Below are 19,936 nucleotides of genomic sequence, written 5' to 3'. Positions count from 1 at the left end.
GGTACATGGATCCAGCGTACCAGGTGGGACGTAGATAATAGCAGTAATAGTCCATCCACCGTGGCAGGAGGAAGACAGAACACATGTGGCAAAAATGTGGGTGGGTTGGAAAATGAGGTAAGGAAAAATGTTGAAGCTCTCTATCAATAGCTTCTATTTCTGTAATTGAAATAAGATGCAAGATCATCAGCTAAGAGAAAATGAGTCAAGGAGTATGGGGGTTGGATAAGAGAATAACTCTGTGACTACGGTGGTAATTGGATAACATAGGATGGAAGCAAGATCCTTGAAGGAGCATCTCGGGCAGAAGGTAGGGCATGGAAGTGCATTGTCCATGTCAATATTTTGTGTTATTACCAAAAACTGATGACAGAATTAGTAGGAGAAAGAAGATATACCAGGTACTTACATCTTTGAGGAATTACGGAAGAGTGTCTGGGAGGGGAACAGTTGGTTCCAACATGGAGGGTTAGTAGCATAGAGTATAATCAAGGCAAGCATGCCAGAGAGCCTGTGTCAGGGTGGTCACACTGTTTGCATAAAATAATGTAATAAAATGGCATGTAGTACACAAATACATACACATAAACACACATTACCCTCCACCCTTCTTATGCTCAGTATAAGAACAGATTTAAGAGCTCTGGCTCTTCAGATGACTTTAAAAATAGTGAATTATCAATAATCTGACCTCATATTTATGTGAAGAAAGTTGGAGACAACATAAAAGTAAATTTTCCTTCATCCTTTTCTTAAACACTTATCTTTTACCTTTTCTCCTTGACTTTCTTTTCACCATGTATAAAATAGAACCACATTCTACACATCCTGGATCCCTAAGAACGAGAAGACATATCCTCAGTTGAGTGCTGTTGCATCTTAGTTCAATTTCAGGTGGCTGGCTGAATTCGGAAGCAGCAGTAGCAGGGCTGCTGCTGCTCCCAACACCAGCCTGCTCAAAATCCTAGCTGATCCTTCCCTGCAGAGGGCAGGGGCATGACGACAAGAAAGAACACATGGGAGCTGGATCCACAGCGTGGTGGCTGTCAACTGCAGGGCATGCCTGATTGGTAGATTGTGAAATCAATTAAGTGAGTCTTGATCAGCACTTTTTTTTTAAATAAAGGATTTTTAAAATAGAGTAGAAAATTATCAGGGTCCATTAAATGTAATGAGGGTAAAATTGAGCCAGAAACATGAGTTTATATGAAGATTATATATAAATGTATATGGGGGGCTTCCCTAGTGGCACAGTGGTTAAGAATGTGCCTGCCAGTGCAGGGGACATGGGTTCGAGCCGTGGTCCAGGAAGTTCCCACATGCCGTGGAGAAACTAAGCCTGTGTGCCACAACTACTGAGCCTGTGCTCTAGAGCCCGTGAGCCACAACTACTGAGCCCGCGTGCCACAACTACTGAAGCCCACACACCTAGAGCCCGTGCCCCGCAACAAGAGAAGCCACTGCAATGAGAAGCCCGCGCACAGCAACGAAAAGTAGCCCCCCCTCGCCGCAACTAGAGAAAGCCTGCGTGCAGCAATCAAGACCCAATGCTGCCAAAAATAAAATTAATTTATTTATTTAAAAAATATGTATATGAGTACATATCGTGTAGAAATATGTATATTTATATACACACATATAACAAGTCATGATGTAAAATATATTATGGATCACAGTCAACAATGTTTGAAAGCAACTGCTCTAGGAACAGTTACTGAATTCTAAATTCTTTTTATAGGAAATAGATTCCCGAAACTGTACCTCCCCATCCTATCTCCCATGTCTCAGCCTGTATGCTCACCTGCCTACTGAATATCCCACTAACTCTAAATTCAAATTGCTCAAAACAACTAGCTATATGTTATATATGAAAATTGTTAAGAGAGTAAATCCTAAGAGTTCTCATCAGAAAAAAATGTGTTTCTATTTCTTTCATTTTGTATCTATATTTTTGTATGAGATGATGGATGTTCACTAAATTTACTGTGATAATCGCTTCATGATATATGTAAGTCAAATCATTATGCTGTACACTTTAAACTTATACAGTGTTGCATGTCAATTACATCTCAATAAAACTGGAGGAGAAAAAAACAAATACAACCTTCACTCCGCCCCAGAGTCTCTCCCAGACTTGACTATGTCTCTAAATTAATTCATCCATTCAATCAGATGCAAACCTTCAGAGGTAGCCAGTCAGCTGTCAGGTTATTTAGACTCTCCTCAAGTACACCTGTTTCTCTTTTACCCATGCTTCTAAATGCCACCATCCTCATCTGCCTCCAGTACCACTGTAACATCCTCACACAAGGTGTCCCAGTCTCTCCCCTAAGTTGTATAGTCCATATACCACAGTCAATTAAATTCTCTAAATCCCCATGTTGATGCCCTTGATCAAAAACATTTGTTAGTTCCCCAAAACTTATCAAATAAAACCCAAACATACCTTCACAGGCTGTTGAATCGTTGATGCCTGAACTCAGAGAACGTGTCATATATCTTAAGACTCCTCTTTCCACCTAACAGGGTGATTATAGATAGTAGGCACATAATAAATGTTTGAAGAATGAATAACAAATAAAAAACATTGTTACTAAACCATCAGTGTATAAAATAAAAATAAAGTTCTCCTTATTAATTAATAATTATATTAATCAGAATTTCTTCAAGTGATCCAAAACTTCAGATTTTCAAAAAGACTAAGAAAAGATCAGCTGAAATTATATGCTGAGCTACCTAAATAAATATCATCCTGTCAATGTAATATACATAGGAGCATGGCATTAAAAATGAATGAATGGATTAATTTGTATAAACAAATAAAATGACTTTTTGTCTGTGACATTAGCTAGCACTATATAGATTTTCATTAAATTATTTAACTTAAACCATGGTCAGTTCTAAAAAGGGTACAAAAGCAGGGGGTTTAAATATGTAAATAAGCTAGACTGCTTGAAACAGCTGGTTCAAGACTTTCCTTCTATATTTCTCATGTATGTGTCCAAACTGTGAGGAAATGATTGACAGGATGGCCGCAAATTACTTCTACTCCCATAAAAAAGCACATATTAAACAATAATGGGGAAATAATCTCCATGCACCAACTCTGCATGAAAACTAAGCTGACATCAAAACTGACAGCTCAATCCCAAAATGCACATTTAATCTAACGGGAGAGAATGTCAGCAGAAAATAATTAACCCATTACTCTCACCCTGTTTTCAGTAAAAGTAACATGAAAATGTCTCAAGTTGTTGGAGGAAAATTCAACACACAGGTTAATCTTATCTTTAATTATAAAACAACAGTGCACACACTTTTTTTAACATGCAAATTCAATTTATATAACTCTGTGTGGGGAAGGTTTGCCACTATGGAAAAAAAAAAACCTTTCTTTCAGAACAATGGTACCAGGTGCTAACAAATGCATTTCTATTTTTGGTTGTAATTTAATTCTACTCACAAAGAAATGTGAAAGACAGAAACAATGATAAAAGGAAAATTGCATGTAAGTTTTGTTTAGTTTTAGCATTAGCTAACTAGATGGATACATAGGAATATTTGTATACAAAAGAATTCTAATTTTAAAAATAGGTTGTAATACTATGCTTAATATTCACATAGCATTTTACAGTTTTCACAGGCATTTGAAAGATATTTCCACACTGTTTTCTGAACTTGCAAAAGTTTTAGGGTCTATTACACTGATGTGATACATGATGATGTCATCAAAAATGATGTTGTAGAAAAATAGGACAGATATTGAAAATAAAGTCAATCATACAGAGGTTTAATACCAACTAGAGTAGGAATGACATTTAGAGTAGTAGAGAGCTCTCTAGTTTACTCTTTCTCAAATTTTCCTACTGCCTGCTTTGACATTGTCTCCTCTGAGCAGAACGCCTTGGTAACACAAGACAGTTGCAGAAGAATTTTGTTGTTGCTGTTGCTGCTGTTCCACAACTATAGCTTTTCATAGAATAAATTCTGTGAATTCTCCCCAAAAATCACAATTTAGGTAACTGTCCCTTGAGAAAACAGTACAGCACAATGATCAAATATTCTGGCTACAGCCACACTGCCTGGGTTGAAACTTAGCTCTACCACTTACTGTGTGACCCTGGGCAAGTTACTTACCCTCTTTCTATAAATGTTTGAAATGGGGATGAGAATATTTCCTTCCTCGGAGCATTGCTTTGAGGATTAAATAAAATGATGCACATAAAAACATTTAGTGACTGACAAGCAGTAAATAGTCATTTGGGTTTTTTTTTCCTTTCAAGTACAATGTCAAATCTATTGGTGGCATCATAAATCATGGATTATAAAGGCAGACAGTGCTCTTGTGTTAAAGCAACAAGGAACCTCTCCTCGTGCCTTTCTTGTTCTGTGAGTGTTAGAAGAGGTACAGAGTCAAGAATATATTAAAGTGTTATGAACATTAAAGCTTGTGAAATCTTTGTGAAAGCTTCTGTCTTTCACAGGTGGACTGAGGTTTGGACCAAACCAAGGCCGGCAGAGCCTGCCTCCCATGATATGAAAAATGTCATATGGCCAGTACAATCTGAGATGCTGCTGACCAATCACTGTCTCCCTTTAAGTAGCCAAAGGATCTGAAAGATAATGTCTTAATATGCTGACGAGTAAAAAAAGCTGGTGAACAAAAGTTATAGGGCTTAATCTCATTTTTATAAAATATTAACAGCCATTTTCAAGCAATGGGATTATGTGAAAGGTACATTTTTATTTCAAGACAACTTCAGATTTATAGAAACATTGGAAAGATAGAGAGAGCTCCCATGTACTTGTCATCCAGTTTTCCCTAAAGTCAACATTTTATATAACTATGGCACATTTGTTAAAATTGAGAGATTGATAGTACTACCTTACTATTAACTAAATTCCAGACTTTTTTAGATTCTACCAGTTTTTTCTAATGATGTCCTTTTTCTTTTCCAGGATTCCACTTTGCCCTTAGGCATCATGTCTCCTGAGTGTCCCTGGTCTGTGACACTTTCTTAGTCTTTCTTTGTTTATCATCACCTTGACAGCTTTGAAGTACACTGGCCAGTTATTTTGTACACTGTGCCTCAATTTGGATGTTTAAGATTTTATTTTTCATGCTTAGACTGAGGTTATAGGTTTTTGAGAAAAATACCATGGAGGTAAAAGTGCCTTTCTTGTTACATTAGATCAGGGTGTATATGACAACAACATGACATCACTGGTGATGTCAACCTCAACCTTTTGGTTAAAGTATAGTCTGCCAGGTGTCTCCACTGTAAAGTTACTATTGGTCTCTTTTTGTACCAAAATCTGGGGATGGGGTGCTTGTTGCTATTGGGATGTCACTGCTTCTGGACCTGGTCAGAAGACAGAGCTAGGAAATAATACAAGGGACTTTTATTTTACTTTTTTTCTTGTCCATATTTTCTAAATTTCCTGCTAACAAAGTTGTATTCATTTTCTATTGCTGCTGTGACAAATTATCACAAACTGAGTACCTAAAACAACACGAATCTTTTATCTTACATTTTGTAGTTTACAAGTACCTAATGGGTCTCACTGGTCAAAGTCAAGGGGTCGAGAGGGCTGTGTCCCTTTCTGGAGACTCCAGGGGAGAGAATCCACTTTCTTGCTCTTTCTAGCTTCTAGAAAGTATCCACATTCCTTGGCTTATTGCCTCCTTTATCCATCTTCAAAGCCAGCAACAATGGGTAGGTTCCTGTCATGTTGCAACTCTCTGACCTCTGCTCCGCCTCCTTCTTCCACTTTTAAGGATCCTTGTGATTACATTGGGCCCAGTTGGATAACCCAGGAAAATCTCCCTACTTTTAAGGACAGTTGATTAGCAACCTTAATTCCATCTGCAAACTTAATTCCCCTTTTCCATGTAAGGTAACACATCCACAGTTTCTGGGGACCTGGACATCTTTGACGGGTTGAGGGAACATTAGTCTGCCTATTACAAATGTGAATTTCTTGGTAACAAGAAAAACACGTAAGTAATGATAAAATAGTTGTTCAGAAAAATTTCATCTAACCAATAACTGTATTCTGCTCTGCAAATTAGAAAAAGTACATTTTCTCAAGGAACTTTACTCCCATCTGATGAAACGTTGTCATAATATATTGATTTAGTTACAACAAGACAGTAGTACATAAAAACCTACAGTGCCTGTTGTATGGTAATAAATATATATATAAATCCACAATGACTATTATACAGCTAGCATTCCCTGAAATGTGGTATCCTCATGCTGTGTATGATCTGCTCAAGCATCCACAGTGGCCACAGGAGAATTAACTGCACTATTGCAAACCAGGCTGCATATTAGGTGCTTTTCATACATTAACTTATTCAAAGTTCTTAATACCCTGCTAGGCGAGCATTAATATCACACTTAATTTAGGTTAGACTTCAAGTAATTTGCCCAATGCCATATAGCTACTAAGTATCAAAATTAAAGTTAAAACTTGGTAGACCTAACACCAAAGTCTTTATTCTTTGTAGAGAGTAGGGGTGCTCTCTACAGCCATCACCCTATATCCTTCAAAGACAAAAGGAAGCAAAGACCACTGGGTTCCCATAAATGCTGGAAATGAAGGTTCAGGAAATTCCTAGTCTTTCTGCTAAAAAAAGGGGCTCAGCACCTCTCTTTCCATATCACCCACTCTGCTACCACCACAATCTTGATCTTATTCAAAATAAAGACAAGATTTTTTTTCTTCCTATCACACCAAAAGAGTAACTGTTCTAGTGACAAACTGAAGTAAATTAAAGAAACCAAAACTATAGGTGGCTGCTAAATAAGCCTTACTAAGGAAAAATTTAATAAACAGCATGAGGATAGATGTTTACCCTTACTATTTCAAATACATATAAATTACAGAAATATTTATGAAGATTTTAGAATTTCAAAAAGTTGGGGTATTTTAAATAGCTCTCAACATTTTCCTGTGGATTTGGGATACTCATTTACTGCTAGTGGCAATGGGACAACACTGTTGGAAAGCAATGGAAAAATAGCAAGAACCATATGAATTTTCATGAATCTTTTGATGCCCACAATCCAGGAAGTGAGACAAATAAATTGCTCAACACTGTAAAAAATCTACATGTTATTATCAAAAACCTAGAAACACCCTAAATGCACAACAATAACAAAATGATTTAGTGAATTATAGTACATCAATTTGACAAAAAACAATGCAGTTATTAAAATGGTAAATTTAGAATTTTCTCAATTCTAAAAGGCACACTTTTAACATATCAACAGTTGTAACATCAGGATGCACCTTTAATCAATACTGTCTTGCATTTCAATTAGAAGCCCCCCTTTTTTTAGAGGTACATAAAATAATGATAGATCTTAGATTAAATAAAAGTGATACTATTAGAAACTATGCCAATATGAAACTACTGTGTTAACATTGAGAGATTCTAGGTGTTTCATTTTGTCTAGGTTCACAATTAAACTATTTTTCTTTTTTTTGTTGTTGTTTTTTTTTGTTTGTTTGTTTCTTTTTGGTACGCGGGCCTCTCACTGTTGTGGCCTCTCCCGTTGTGGAGCACAGGCTCCGGACGCACAGGCTCAGCGGCCATGGCTCACGGGCCCAGCCACTCGGCGGCATGTGGGATCTTCCCGGACAGGGGCACGAACCCGTGTCCCATGCATTGGCAGGCAGACTCTCAACCACTGCGCCACCAGGGAAGCCCTAAACTATTTTTCAATACTAACTTTAAAAGAATAACAAATTACAAGAGCTTTGATGAACGGTGGAAAATTCTAGGGTAGATACATTTATAAAGAATTTTCATATGCAATGAATAAGCCAGATTTTAAGAGGTGGAAGACTATGGAAGGAATTCTGAAGGAAAGAATCTATTTTTAGTAAATAAGAAAGAATAATGAAGGAGAAAAGCTTTTAAGTTTAATTAGGTACCATTTGTTTATTTTTGTTTTTATTTCCATTTCTCTAGGACATGGGTCAAAAAAGATCCTGCTGTGGTTTATGTCAAAGAGTGTTTTTTCTATGTTTTCCCCTAAGAGTTTTCTGGTGTCTGGTCTTACATTTAGGTCTTTAATCAATTTGGAGTTTATTTTTGTGTATGGTGTTAGGGAGTGCTCTAATTTCATTCTTTTACGTGTAGCCATCCAGTTTTCCCAGCACCACTTATTGAAGAGTCTGTCTTTTCTCCATTGTATATTCTTGCCTATTTTATCATAGATAAGGTGACCATATGTGCATGGGTTTATCTCTGGGCTTTCTATCCTGTTCCATTGATCTATATTTCTGTTACTGTGCCAGTACCACACTGTCTTGATTATTGTAGCTTTGTAGTATAGTTTGAAGTCAGGGAGCCTGATTCCTCCAAATCCGTTTTTCTTTCTCAAGATTGCTTTGGCTATTCAGGGTCTTTTGTGCTTCCATACAAATTGTGAATTTTTTTGTTCTAATTCTGTGTAAAATGTCATTGGTAGTTTGATAGGGATGGCAATGAATCTGTAGATTGCTTTGGGTAATACAGTCATTTCCACAATATTGATTCTTCCAACAAAAGAACATGGCATATTTCTCCATCTGTTTATGTCATCTTTGATTTCTTACATCAGTGTTTTATAGTTTTCTGAGTACAAGTCTTTTGCCTCCTTAGGTTGGTTTATTCCTAGGTATTTTATTCTTTTTGTTGCAGTGGTAAATGGGATTGTTTCCTTAATTCCTCTTTCTGATTTTTCATTTCTAGTGTATAGGAATGCCAGAGATTTCTATGAATTAATTTTGTAGCCTGCAACCTTACCAAATTCATTGATTAGTTCTAGCAATTTTCTGGTGGCATCTTTAGGATTTTCTATGTATAATATCATGTCAAAGGAAACTGTAAAGAAGACAAAAAGATAACCCTCAGAATGGGAGAAAATATTTGCAAATGAAACAACGGAAAAGGATTAATTTCCAAAATACAAAAACAGCTCATGGAGCTCAATATCAAAAAAGCAAACAATCCAATTTAAAAATGGGCAAAAGACCTAAATAGACATTTCACCAAAGAAGACATACAGATGGACAAGAGGCATGTGAAAAGATGCTGAACATCACTAACTACTAGAGAAATGCAAATCAAAACTACAAAGAGGTATCACCTCACGTGGTCAGAATGGCCATTATCAAAAAATCTACAAACAATAAATGCTGGAGAGGGTGTGGAGAAGAGGGAACCCTCTGCACTGTTGGTGGGAATGTAAATTGATACAGCCACTATGGAGAACAGTATGGAGGTTCCTTAAAAAACTAAAAATAGAACTTCCATACGACCCAGCAATCCGATTACTGGGCATATACCCTGAGAAAACCATAATTCAAAAAGAGACATGTACCACAATGTTCATTGCAGTACTATTTACAATAGCCAGGACATGGAAGCAACCTAAGTGTCCATCGACAGATGAATGCATAAAGAAGATGTTGTATATATACACAATGGAATACTACTCAGCCATTAAAAAAGAACAAAATAATACCATTTGCAGCAGCATGTATAGACCTAGAGATACTAAGCAAAGTAAGTCAGAAAGAGAAAGACAAATACCATATGATATCACTTATATGTGGAATCTAAATTACAACACAAATGAACATATCTGTGAAATAAAAACAGACTCACAGACATAGAGAACAGACTTGTGTTTGCCTGGGGGAGGGAAAGATTGGGAGTTTGGGATTAGCAGATGCAAACTATTATGTATAGGATGGATAAACAACAAGGTTCTACTGTATAGCTCAGGGAACTATTCAATATCCTGTGATAAACCATAATGAAAAAGAATATATATGTGTAACTGAGTCATTTTGCTGTATAACAGAAATTAAACACAACATTGTGAATCAACTACACTTCACTAAAATTTTTTAAAGATTGCCACAAGAAAAAAAAGAAAAAGAATGAAGGGGAAAGGGGTTCAAAATGTTTCCTAATCTACATTATGATTTGTGGGATGCAGTTTTCTTTTATGTCTAACTTCAAAAGGATCAGGAATTCAGTGCCATGGAGTAAAATTTAGAAACTGAAAATAGCTAAGTAGCTGTCTTTTTTACCATCTTTCACTAAAAGTGGTTCTGGGGACTTCCCTGGTGGCGCACTGGTTAAGAATCTGCCTTCCAATGCATGGGACACGGGTTCGAACCCTGGTCCAGGAAGATTCCACATGCCGCAGAGCAACTAAGCCCATGAGGCCCAACTACTACTGAGCCTGTGTGCCACAACTACTGAAGCCTGTGTGCCTAGAGCCTGGGCTCTGCAACAAGAGAAGCCACCACAGTGACAAGCCCATGCACTGCAACGAAGATTAGCCCCTAGAAAGCCCGAGCACAGCAACGAAGAGCCAACGCAGCCATAAATAAATAAATAAATAAATATTTTACAAGTGGTTCTGAATTAAGACATAAGTAAATTTGGCATGAATAATTTGAAGGTAAGTAGTTTTAATCTTACACAAAAATTCTTGCCAAAAGCAAAAAAATGATATGAATTCACATGAGGTCAGAAAGAGTCCTCATTTTTTTAACTACAAGTAAATGGTGAAGACTATAAATGCAAAAAATGGGAAGCAATATTAGGAAAGAAATATCATAATATTAAAAGTAAAATTTAGTATAAGCATTTTGAGATTTTTTTAATCAACTATAGTTAGAGAGTTAACAAAAGAAATGAGATGTTAATTGGTTCTTTTTCTTTTATTTTTTCTATAAGACGTATGATATGAGATTTATTTAGATCTGAGATCAATAGTAGATGCAACCCAGAAAGAGTGACCTTAGTGAGAAATCAAATTGAGGTGGAAAAAAAAGTCTTAAACCTGTAATCATCAGAAACTAGAAATTCTAATGACAATAATTTATTGTGAATCATTTATGGCATCTTCCCTCTCTTACTCACATCAGTAGCAGAACTTCCACTTTCAGTGGGGCACATTGCCTCCAGAATGGTCTTAATTTTCCAGCTCCTCTGCAGCCTGTGGTTAAGCTCTCTGCAATGCGATGTAAATCAAAGCCTTATACTACCCAACTAGATCCCTCTTTAAGACCATTCTTCACAAAGAGAAATGAGCAGCCTTTCATCCTCCTTCAGTTCCCTCTGCTGCCACCTTCACTGGATGTAATGAAGACCTGGACCTTCAAAAACCATCTCAGTTCATAGTACACAGAGACTAGCAGCCGGTGCTAAGACTGGTGAAGCAGGGAAAATCTTAGAACCTGATGACACCGTGGGTCTACTCTCCCAGCTTTGGATGGCCACCCCTAGATGTCCACTGTACATCTTCTATCCTGGCTAAGCTATAATTATTTCTGGTGTTGGACATTAACAGTCAAAGCCAAGTCATAACTGATATATCAAGTAAATGTATGTTACATCATTCTTGCTTTGTCAGGAACTGTTGTAAATTCTCCATCGCATGGGTTTCTTTACCTCATCCCCCAAATTGAAGAATTAATCCATAATTACCAACACCCACTAGATGTTCTATCCTGTGCTCTACTTTTATGGATTGGCATGAAGAAAAAACAAGATGAGAAGGAACTGCCAAATAAAAATGACATAGCTGGGTAAGATGGTGAGGAGGAGGAGAGCTGGCAAGTGGAAGGTTTGCTCTTCCTTGTCTAACATTCATCAGTTTTTAAATATATCTTTCGCAGACTTGAAAGGCAGAAGACAGATCTTTTAAAGCTTTGGGTTTGAAGTCAGAAAACATAATTAGTCCTGGCCCTGTGAACCTGAGGTCTTTCTATAGCCACTCTGGGCTCTTTCCATAGATCGCAATATACTAGTCTCTACTAGGTGGGACAGCTTTGGATAAAATAAAATAACCCTCATAGAAATGTCCATTTTAATCATTTTTGTGGCCTTGGGCTTCTGGAAATAAGGTTAGAATTGCTTTCCCTACTGAATCTTTTCCCAAACACTACTCTTTGTCTAGAATATATTTTCTAACCATCCCTTCATCCTTACTTTAACATTTCCTGAAGTTTTACCTCATGGATACAATTCTTAGGACCATTATCCCATTGGCTTCCAAACTAGGTATTCCATGCTGATGCATTTGATTATGGAAAATTCTGTTTATCTCCAATGCATCTTTCATGCTTCCTTAATGGTCAATTTCCAAAGAGAAATAAACCTGGCGTTTACTTTCAACTGGCTGCTAGTGCAGTTAATTCAACTCATGTTCGTTAAACACCAACTATGTGCATATTGCTGTGGGCATTAAAAAGATACTTTCTGAGGATGGTGGTGAGGTTGGTGGAGATAGTAATAATAAAATCATTCAGCATACAACATGACTAAGGGTCAATCAATAATTAATAATGTATCCTCAATTAATAATGAAGAATCCCTCATGGGCTCATAAAAATGCAATCATGAACTCCATGCTTTTTAAAGCTCACTTGAAGAAGGAGCTATTTATGAAGGAATTTTTGATAGTCTTTCCATTTTTCCTAGCATTTCAGGTTTTACCCTCAAATCAAGCTAATCCCTCAGAAAGGTGCACAGTTGTCCTGAGGTATATTGGCCCTTGAGATGGGTCTTGTATAGAATTGTGCCTGGCATTTACTGAGGAATGATACTAATTTCACACAGCTTTATGTAGTGTTGAGAATTTCTTCCACTGCCCTTAAGGGAAGTTCCATGTGAGCAGTTTAGTTTAGATTTTAATCTAATGAAGTATTTGTTTCTCACCAAAATTGATGATTTTTTTCCTTAGACCTTAAAACTATGTTCCAGACCAATTTTTGTTTTCACATTGGTTGCCAAGGTGAGCCCATTTCTTGTTCATCTCTAGCAACTACGAAAACTCAGATAATGTGAACACTTGTGGTTTTCTCATTCCTCTCATCTCCCAACCCCAGACTTAACTTTCCTCTGACTCCAATTCATATTTGCTCTGGTCTTATCATTCTTCTCTCCTATTTATGTCTCACTGTTTTGATATATGAGTTAACATAAGCAACTTAAAATGAGCTCTAGAAGAAGACAAAGAATAGATAATTAAATTAATAAATAAGGGTCCAAATTATATATAATTCAGGCAAAGTGTGGACATCTGAAGTATTCTAAGGACCCTGAGTCTAAAGGCCATTTCATTCTACACCATACCTGCCTATCCAGATACAACAGTCCTGAAGGCATATGGTCTTCCCAAGCCACAGTAAATCAGATCCTGTACAAAAAACACTTTGTAGAATCTCCCTGACTCCATGGAGTTAGAAACATTGGTTGGAAAGAAAATCCTTTTCTCCCAAGGAAACTGAAGGATCCCATAGAGTTCTTGGAGGTCATTGACCTCTGGCTTCACCACGTCATTGCAGCAAGAAAACAAGCACACATTTGTACCTGAGTCTATTCCAGGAAGACTGTCATATACAATGTAGGTACCAGATTATAAAGTCACTTGCTTAGTTTTCAGTTTGTTAAGACAATTGAAAAGTTGACAATTGAATTCAGGTCAGTTAATAGCTGACTAAGGCCAACTTTTCCATACAACTGTGTACTCAATCAGGTAATAATTAATTAAACATTAGATAAGCAACTACTATTTGTAAGGCACAGTGCTAGCTGCTGGTATAGGGACATAAATATGAACTAGTCAATGTTGAAAGTCTTGAAAGCATTGAAAAGTCCAATGGTTGAGAAGCTTGCAATAAAGTGAGAAAAGCTAAATTAATACTCAAAAGTCCACACATGCACACCAATGATCACAGCAGCACTATTTACAATTGCCAGCACATGGAAGCAACCCAAATATCCAAGAAGATGTGGTACATACATGCAATGGAATATTACTCGGCCATAAAAAGGAACAAAACTGGGTCATTTGTAGAGATGTGGATGGACACAGAGAGTGTCATACAGAGTGAAGTAAGTCAGAAAGAGAAAAGCAAATATCGTATAATAACACAAGTATGTGGAATCTAGAAAAATGGTATAGATGGTCTTATTTGCAAAGCAGAAATAGAGACATAGATGTAGGGAACAAATGTATGGATACCAAGGGGAAAAGGGGTGGGGAGGGAGGAACTGGAAGACTGGGATTGACACATATACATTATTGATACTGTGTATAAAATAGACGACTGATGGGAACATACTGCATTAGCACTCTACCTAATGCACTGTGGTAACCTAAATGGGACGGAAGTCCAAAAGGGAGGGGATTATCTGTATGTGTATGGCTGATTCATTTCGTTGTGCAGTGGAGGCTAACACGACATTGTAAAGCAACCATATTCCAATAAAAATTAATTTTAAAAATAAATTAATTAAAATACTCAAAAGTCCATCAATATTATGCCAATAACCCATTCTCTAAATGCTATACAAGAAATACAAAGTGCTCCTATTGGGTGGAATTAAGAAAGGTTTCATGGAGACCATGAATTTTGAGACAATTCCTGTAATGTCTAGATCATATTGGCAAGTAAACTGAACAGAAGTATGACTGGTTAGGAAAAAAGAATGAGCAAATGGTAAAAAATATTCAGGAACAGTGCCAAAGGTAAACCATTTGGACTGCCTCAATAAAGTTGGGATAAAAACAAAAGAAAACAAAAACAAAACCACTTGGCCTGGCATACTGTAGAGTGGTGGGCAATAACACTAGGGAAGAACATTAGCATAGGCTGATAAATTTGTCTTTAATTCAGTGGAAAGGGAGTCATCCTTGAACACTTCCAAGAAGGGGAGTGATGGCATCAGAGATTCCTTGACAGGCATAATCTGGAACCAAAATGAGTGATGGATTAGAGCTGGGGAGGAAGTGGTAGTTGAAAAACAAATAACTAATCCTGTTTTCTATTAGTTTAACACCTCCTTACTGAACAGCAAATGTTGAATCTACATTGATTATGTACACTGCAGATACAGTCACACACAGAATTACTGCTAATAATTCTTGGAATAAGTTACTAGTGAAACTTAGCTTTAATGATATGCAACCATAATGGGTTTCTGTGATACAAAAATCTATGATCACACCATTATTTAACCATCTCAATCACTTCAGTTTAAAAGAAATCAAAGAGGATGTCCAGCAGTGTCTTTGGATTTCTTTACTCTAGCAATTGAAGCAGCAAGGGGTCTGGTTTTCTGAACATTATTGAGTGGAAATGTTTATTTCTGCAAATCTTGCCTTTGTTTTCAAAATTATACATTTATTAGTTCCCCTCTAACTCACTAAGTGCTTTTGCTCCACGGCCCCCCACCTGAACAGCAGAAAAACCTTCAACAAGACTATTTCTGCCACAATTGGAACCAATCTGAAATCTAAACTTAATGAAAAAAAATAATTTATTTCTTGCTTATCAACTTCTTTTTCCTAGACACCAAAGAATAATTCTATTAAAAATGCAATTAGCTGTGATCATCATGCATATCCAATTCAGCAAGTGTTTACTTAAAACCTTCTTTGGGCACATTGTTTTTTTTAAAGCTTTGCTGTTCCAAATGAATTTGAATGTGTTTGCAAAGGGGTCACTTCTGGACATTGTTGCCCATTTGTAGCTTCATATTATATACACTTGCATGCCCTTATCCCAAATGCTACTGAAGCTAACCCTCTGACTACCTCAGTACCCTCTGCTACTGAAGCTACCCTTTTCAGTTCAGGGTACCTCTATCATACGACATACAGGAAGGCAGATTTGCAATCTTTCAAATTCCTCCAGTTGGTAAGAATGGTGATCTTCTTCATTAGTGATGCTTTTTGAGAACTTTTGAAAAATCTCAAAGGCTAAAATAAAAACCCTATTCCTACCTCATACACACAAAAATTGATATGTTGACATTTTAAATTTGTGTTTTCTAAAGAAATAATGCTTTATTATAAGTCAAGTTAAAGTTCCCTTAATCTCCTATCCTCTGACCCAGTTTTCTCCCTCCTTCTCAGAAGTAATTGATACCAGCACTTTGCTATTCAACCTTCCAATCCACTGTGATACGTGGATATATATACAACTATCCATAAATAATACACACTGTTATTTTTGTGTTGCTTTTCACATTTAAATAAACTGTATCATAAAATCATATAGTTCTGCAATATTTCCACCTAATACTATGTTTTTGAGATCTATCAACGTTTACTCTGATTGTGTCCATTTTTTACCACTGGATTGTGTTCCATTGTGTAAGCAAACCTCATTGTATTTATTCTGTTAGACTATTTCATTGTATTTTTTCATTTGGGTTGTTTCAAATATTTTACTTTCACAAACAATGCAGAATGAGAAGTAGTTTGCACGGGTCTGCTTGTGCAGTTAGAAGAGTTACCTCTTTGGGGCTTTAGATTTAGAAATGAAATGTGTGTGCACTGTTAGTTTTTTGGGAAACTGCCAAATTGCTCTCCAAAGTGGCTGTATCATTTATACCCCACTGGTTATTTCAGTCTTTTTCATTTTTGCTAATCTGTTGGGTGAAAATTGCGACTAATTGTTGTTTCCATCTGCATCCCCAAGATTACAAGCAAGGAAGGCTAAGTGAAATTCTCCCAGCTGTGACACATGGGGGAGCTGGCCTCAGCTACAAAGAAGTGACAGCACTGTCAGCAGCCCTGTCTTGGCAGGGACTTTTGCTGTGGTAGTGTTGCAAACCACCACTCACAAGGCTCAAAGAGGGGTCAGAGTAAAATCTTCAACTCCCCGCAAAAGGCCTGCACAATACACCATGCTTAGCAAGCCTTCCAGTATTGCATAATAACACAAAGCAAAATACTCCTTGCCTCTTACGTGACATGGTAAAGAGCAGCCTAAGTATGAAAGAATGTTTATCTAAGAGTCACATTTTTAAAAATAGAAATTTTCTGTTCAAAGCAGTAAGGCCATATCATGCCCCACTGAATGGGTGTAGTCTATAATTAGGGGTCTTATAATTTTCTTTTGAGTTCCTGTCTTCTTACCCTTTTTTCTATCCACCTGAAAGCATCCTGAATCCTCCTCCATCCTTAGCCTAGCAATTCATCGTGAAGTAATAAAGCACAAACTGGAAATCAGAAGATGTCAACTCTGGGTCCAGCATTGCTGGTAAACTAACACAACACTTTGGGCAAATCATTTTTCTGCTGAGTCTTATCTTTCTTATAGGATGATAAGTGATGCCAAAGGCCATAATCTAGGATTTGAAGCCTCTCATGTTCTAGCTTTCCCTTCCTTAGTCTCTAGTGAAGCTTAGGATTTGGCTCTGTCTGACCTCCACCCTATCTCTCTCTCTATCTGTATCTCTGTGTCTCTGTCTCTGTGTCTCTGTGTCTCTGTCTCTGTCTCTGTCTCTCTCTCTCACACACACACACACACACACACACACACACACACACACACACACACACACAACCACTCTAGAGACTGAGAAATCACTTGTTCTGAGTTGCCTGTTTCATTTTATTAGCACATCCCATGGGAGGGGGATGACCCACCAGAGGCAGCAGAGCCAGAACTGCATGCTACTCAGCCAGTGCCCTTTCCCAACCCAAACCTACCTTCTCCTGTCTTTACAGCCAGGCTCCCTGTTCCTTCCTTGGTGTCAGTCTACCCACCTAAATGCTGATTCCCTTCTAAAGGGTGAACTAGAGAAAAACCCCTCCATCCCCTCATCACTCACAATAGTTGGTGCTCCACCTGTCATTCATTCCACAAGGAACCAGGATAGGGGATTTCTACCAGAGGAATTTCACTTGCTATTGGGCTTCCATATTCCTCTTAGGTGGCAATAAAACCATATCCAGGGGTCTCTCTGATACAGTGAGTCAGGTAGAGCACAAAATTCACCCAGGCATTACACAGACAGTCCCTGAGTATATGTCTGTGAAGCTAGGGCATGGATAGTGTGGCACACAGACTGGTTCCATGATCCTTGATTCTTGGTGTTCATGCCCTCATATAATCCCCTCCCTCTGAGTGTGGACAGGTAGGTACCTGTGACTTTATTCTAACCAATGGAATATGGCAAAGGTGATGTGATGTCACTCCCAGGATTATATTATGTTGCACAAGACTCTACTTTGCTAGCCAACTTGCTCTAGGGTTTTGCTTTCCTTGCTGGCTATGAAGCAGCAAGCTGCTGTAAGTCCTACAGCCACAAGAAAATTAATTATGCCAACAACCAGAATGCGCATGGAAGCGAGACTTTCCTCAGTCAAGCTTCCACATGAGAATGCAGCCCTGGTCAACACCTTGATCAAAGCCTTGCTTAGGACTCAACTAAGCCGTGTTCAGACTCCTGACCTAAAAAGCTGTGAGATAATAGATGTGTGTTGTTTTATATATACTGCTTTATATACGGTTAGTTGGTACATAGCATGTAAAACTAACCCAGGCAGGTTCACTTCATATGTGGTACTTTATACATTCAGTATGGGAGAAATAATTTGAATCCTATGCACAGAAAAAGTCTACACGAAGCCTATTCTTTCAGCCCCATGACAACAGTTCAGGTCATGGCCTCTCTCCTCTGCTGAGAGGCGGTCAGAACCAGACTAGCCAATGACAGACAAACTTCAGGGCTTTCCTGCCATTTTCAGCATCTGGACTTCACAGCAGAGATAAGTGGGGAAAAAGTCACAGTAGAGTATTTAGAGGGGCAAAGGACCAAAGCACGGTTCTACCCTTCAAGCTAGAGAGACTCCAACCACTAGTCCCCAGCTACTCTTCCTGATTCTGATGCAACCCAATCAAGTTAGGCTACGGCAGGTGAGTCCTTTCTGTAACTAGAATAGACAGAATTTTCATTATGGGCTACACAAGACCTGCATAATCCAGTCCCTGATCATTTTGTTCCATATTTCTACACTCCTGTCACAACCTTCTTTTAGTGCTGGAATTCACCGTGCTTCCTCTTGCCATGGGGCATTTGTACATGCTGGCCCCTGACATATTATTTCCTCCAATTTTCACACAGTTAATTCCTTCCTCAGATCTTAGCTTAGGTGACATTGCCCCAGAGAAGCCTGTCCTTACCTTTGTAACAAGACCTAATACCTGATGGCAGGCCCCCAGGGTATGATAACTCTCAGCTACTCAACACCTGTTATAGCCTAACTGTCCATTGGCCTCTGTGACTATTAGTTCAATGCAAGCCTCCTTCACTAGCCTCTTTCTGAGCCACAAGGGCAGGAACCAGAGCAAGTTTTGACTTTTTGTTGACTTGCCATTAACTTGCCAGCACTGAGCCTTGAACATAGTATGGTTCAGTAAACATTCATTCAATAAAGAACTGAATAAAACATATTAGAGGGAAAAAATAAAATAATTGAGGGAAAAAATAAGCCCTGGCCTGAGAGTCAGGAGATCTGGTTGTGAACCAGCTTTCCACTCAATTTCAGTGTGACGTGGAGGGGCCATTCCAACGCCTAGTTTACCTGATGCCTGGTGAGTCTTTACATCTCTGATTCACTGACAATATCATCAGCACTACTAGTTGCTTGTTACTGATGTTGTCACCACTGTACTTTGCTTCACTTTGCCTCCTCAAGGAAGCAATTATGGGAAGACATTTGAAATCCTGCTTCATTTCCTCAGAGCTCCACAAATTCTCAACAAAAAATTATCAAAAGGACTACAGGCTGCATGTAAACCAGAGAGTCCACTGGGGCCTAAAGTTAAAAGGTCATATTGTGTGGAATGGTCCTCATAGTCATCTGGGAACAATAACTAAAACATATAAATTACAAAACCGGGATGGCCGGCTGCTGTATCCATGGAAACAGATGTTGGCTTGGCCAAAGTGCTTTATAATGATTATGATTAATCATCCTTGAAATCACTGTTATTTATTGGTGTATAACTGATGGATCCACATTGGAAGGGCTATATCGTACAGTTTTACAAATTTCCAGTTGCCAGAGCTAGCGCCCTGGCCATAAAATAGCAAAAATGTTCTTTAAAATGT

The 19,936-nt window shown here is 37.9% G+C and overlaps 1 long non-coding RNA gene across 1 annotated transcript in view; it reads right to left on the bottom strand.

The window, feature by feature from the left end:
* LOC141276396 (uncharacterized) overlaps positions 1–2,521 on the bottom strand; it is a 245,760-nt gene extending 243,239 nt beyond the window's left edge. The window contains exon 1 of the long non-coding RNA XR_012325894.1: positions 2,447–2,521. This is a non-coding gene — a long non-coding RNA (uncharacterized lncRNA). The remainder of the gene's footprint in view (positions 1–2,446) is intronic.
* Positions 2,522–19,936: the final 17,415 nt, after the last annotated feature.

Source organism: Tursiops truncatus, chromosome 14, assembly GCF_011762595.2.
Source record: "Tursiops truncatus isolate mTurTru1 chromosome 14, mTurTru1.mat.Y, whole genome shotgun sequence".
NCBI lineage: Eukaryota > Metazoa > Chordata > Mammalia > Artiodactyla > Delphinidae > Tursiops > Tursiops truncatus.
This window is presented reverse-complemented; position numbering and strand designations above follow the sequence as displayed.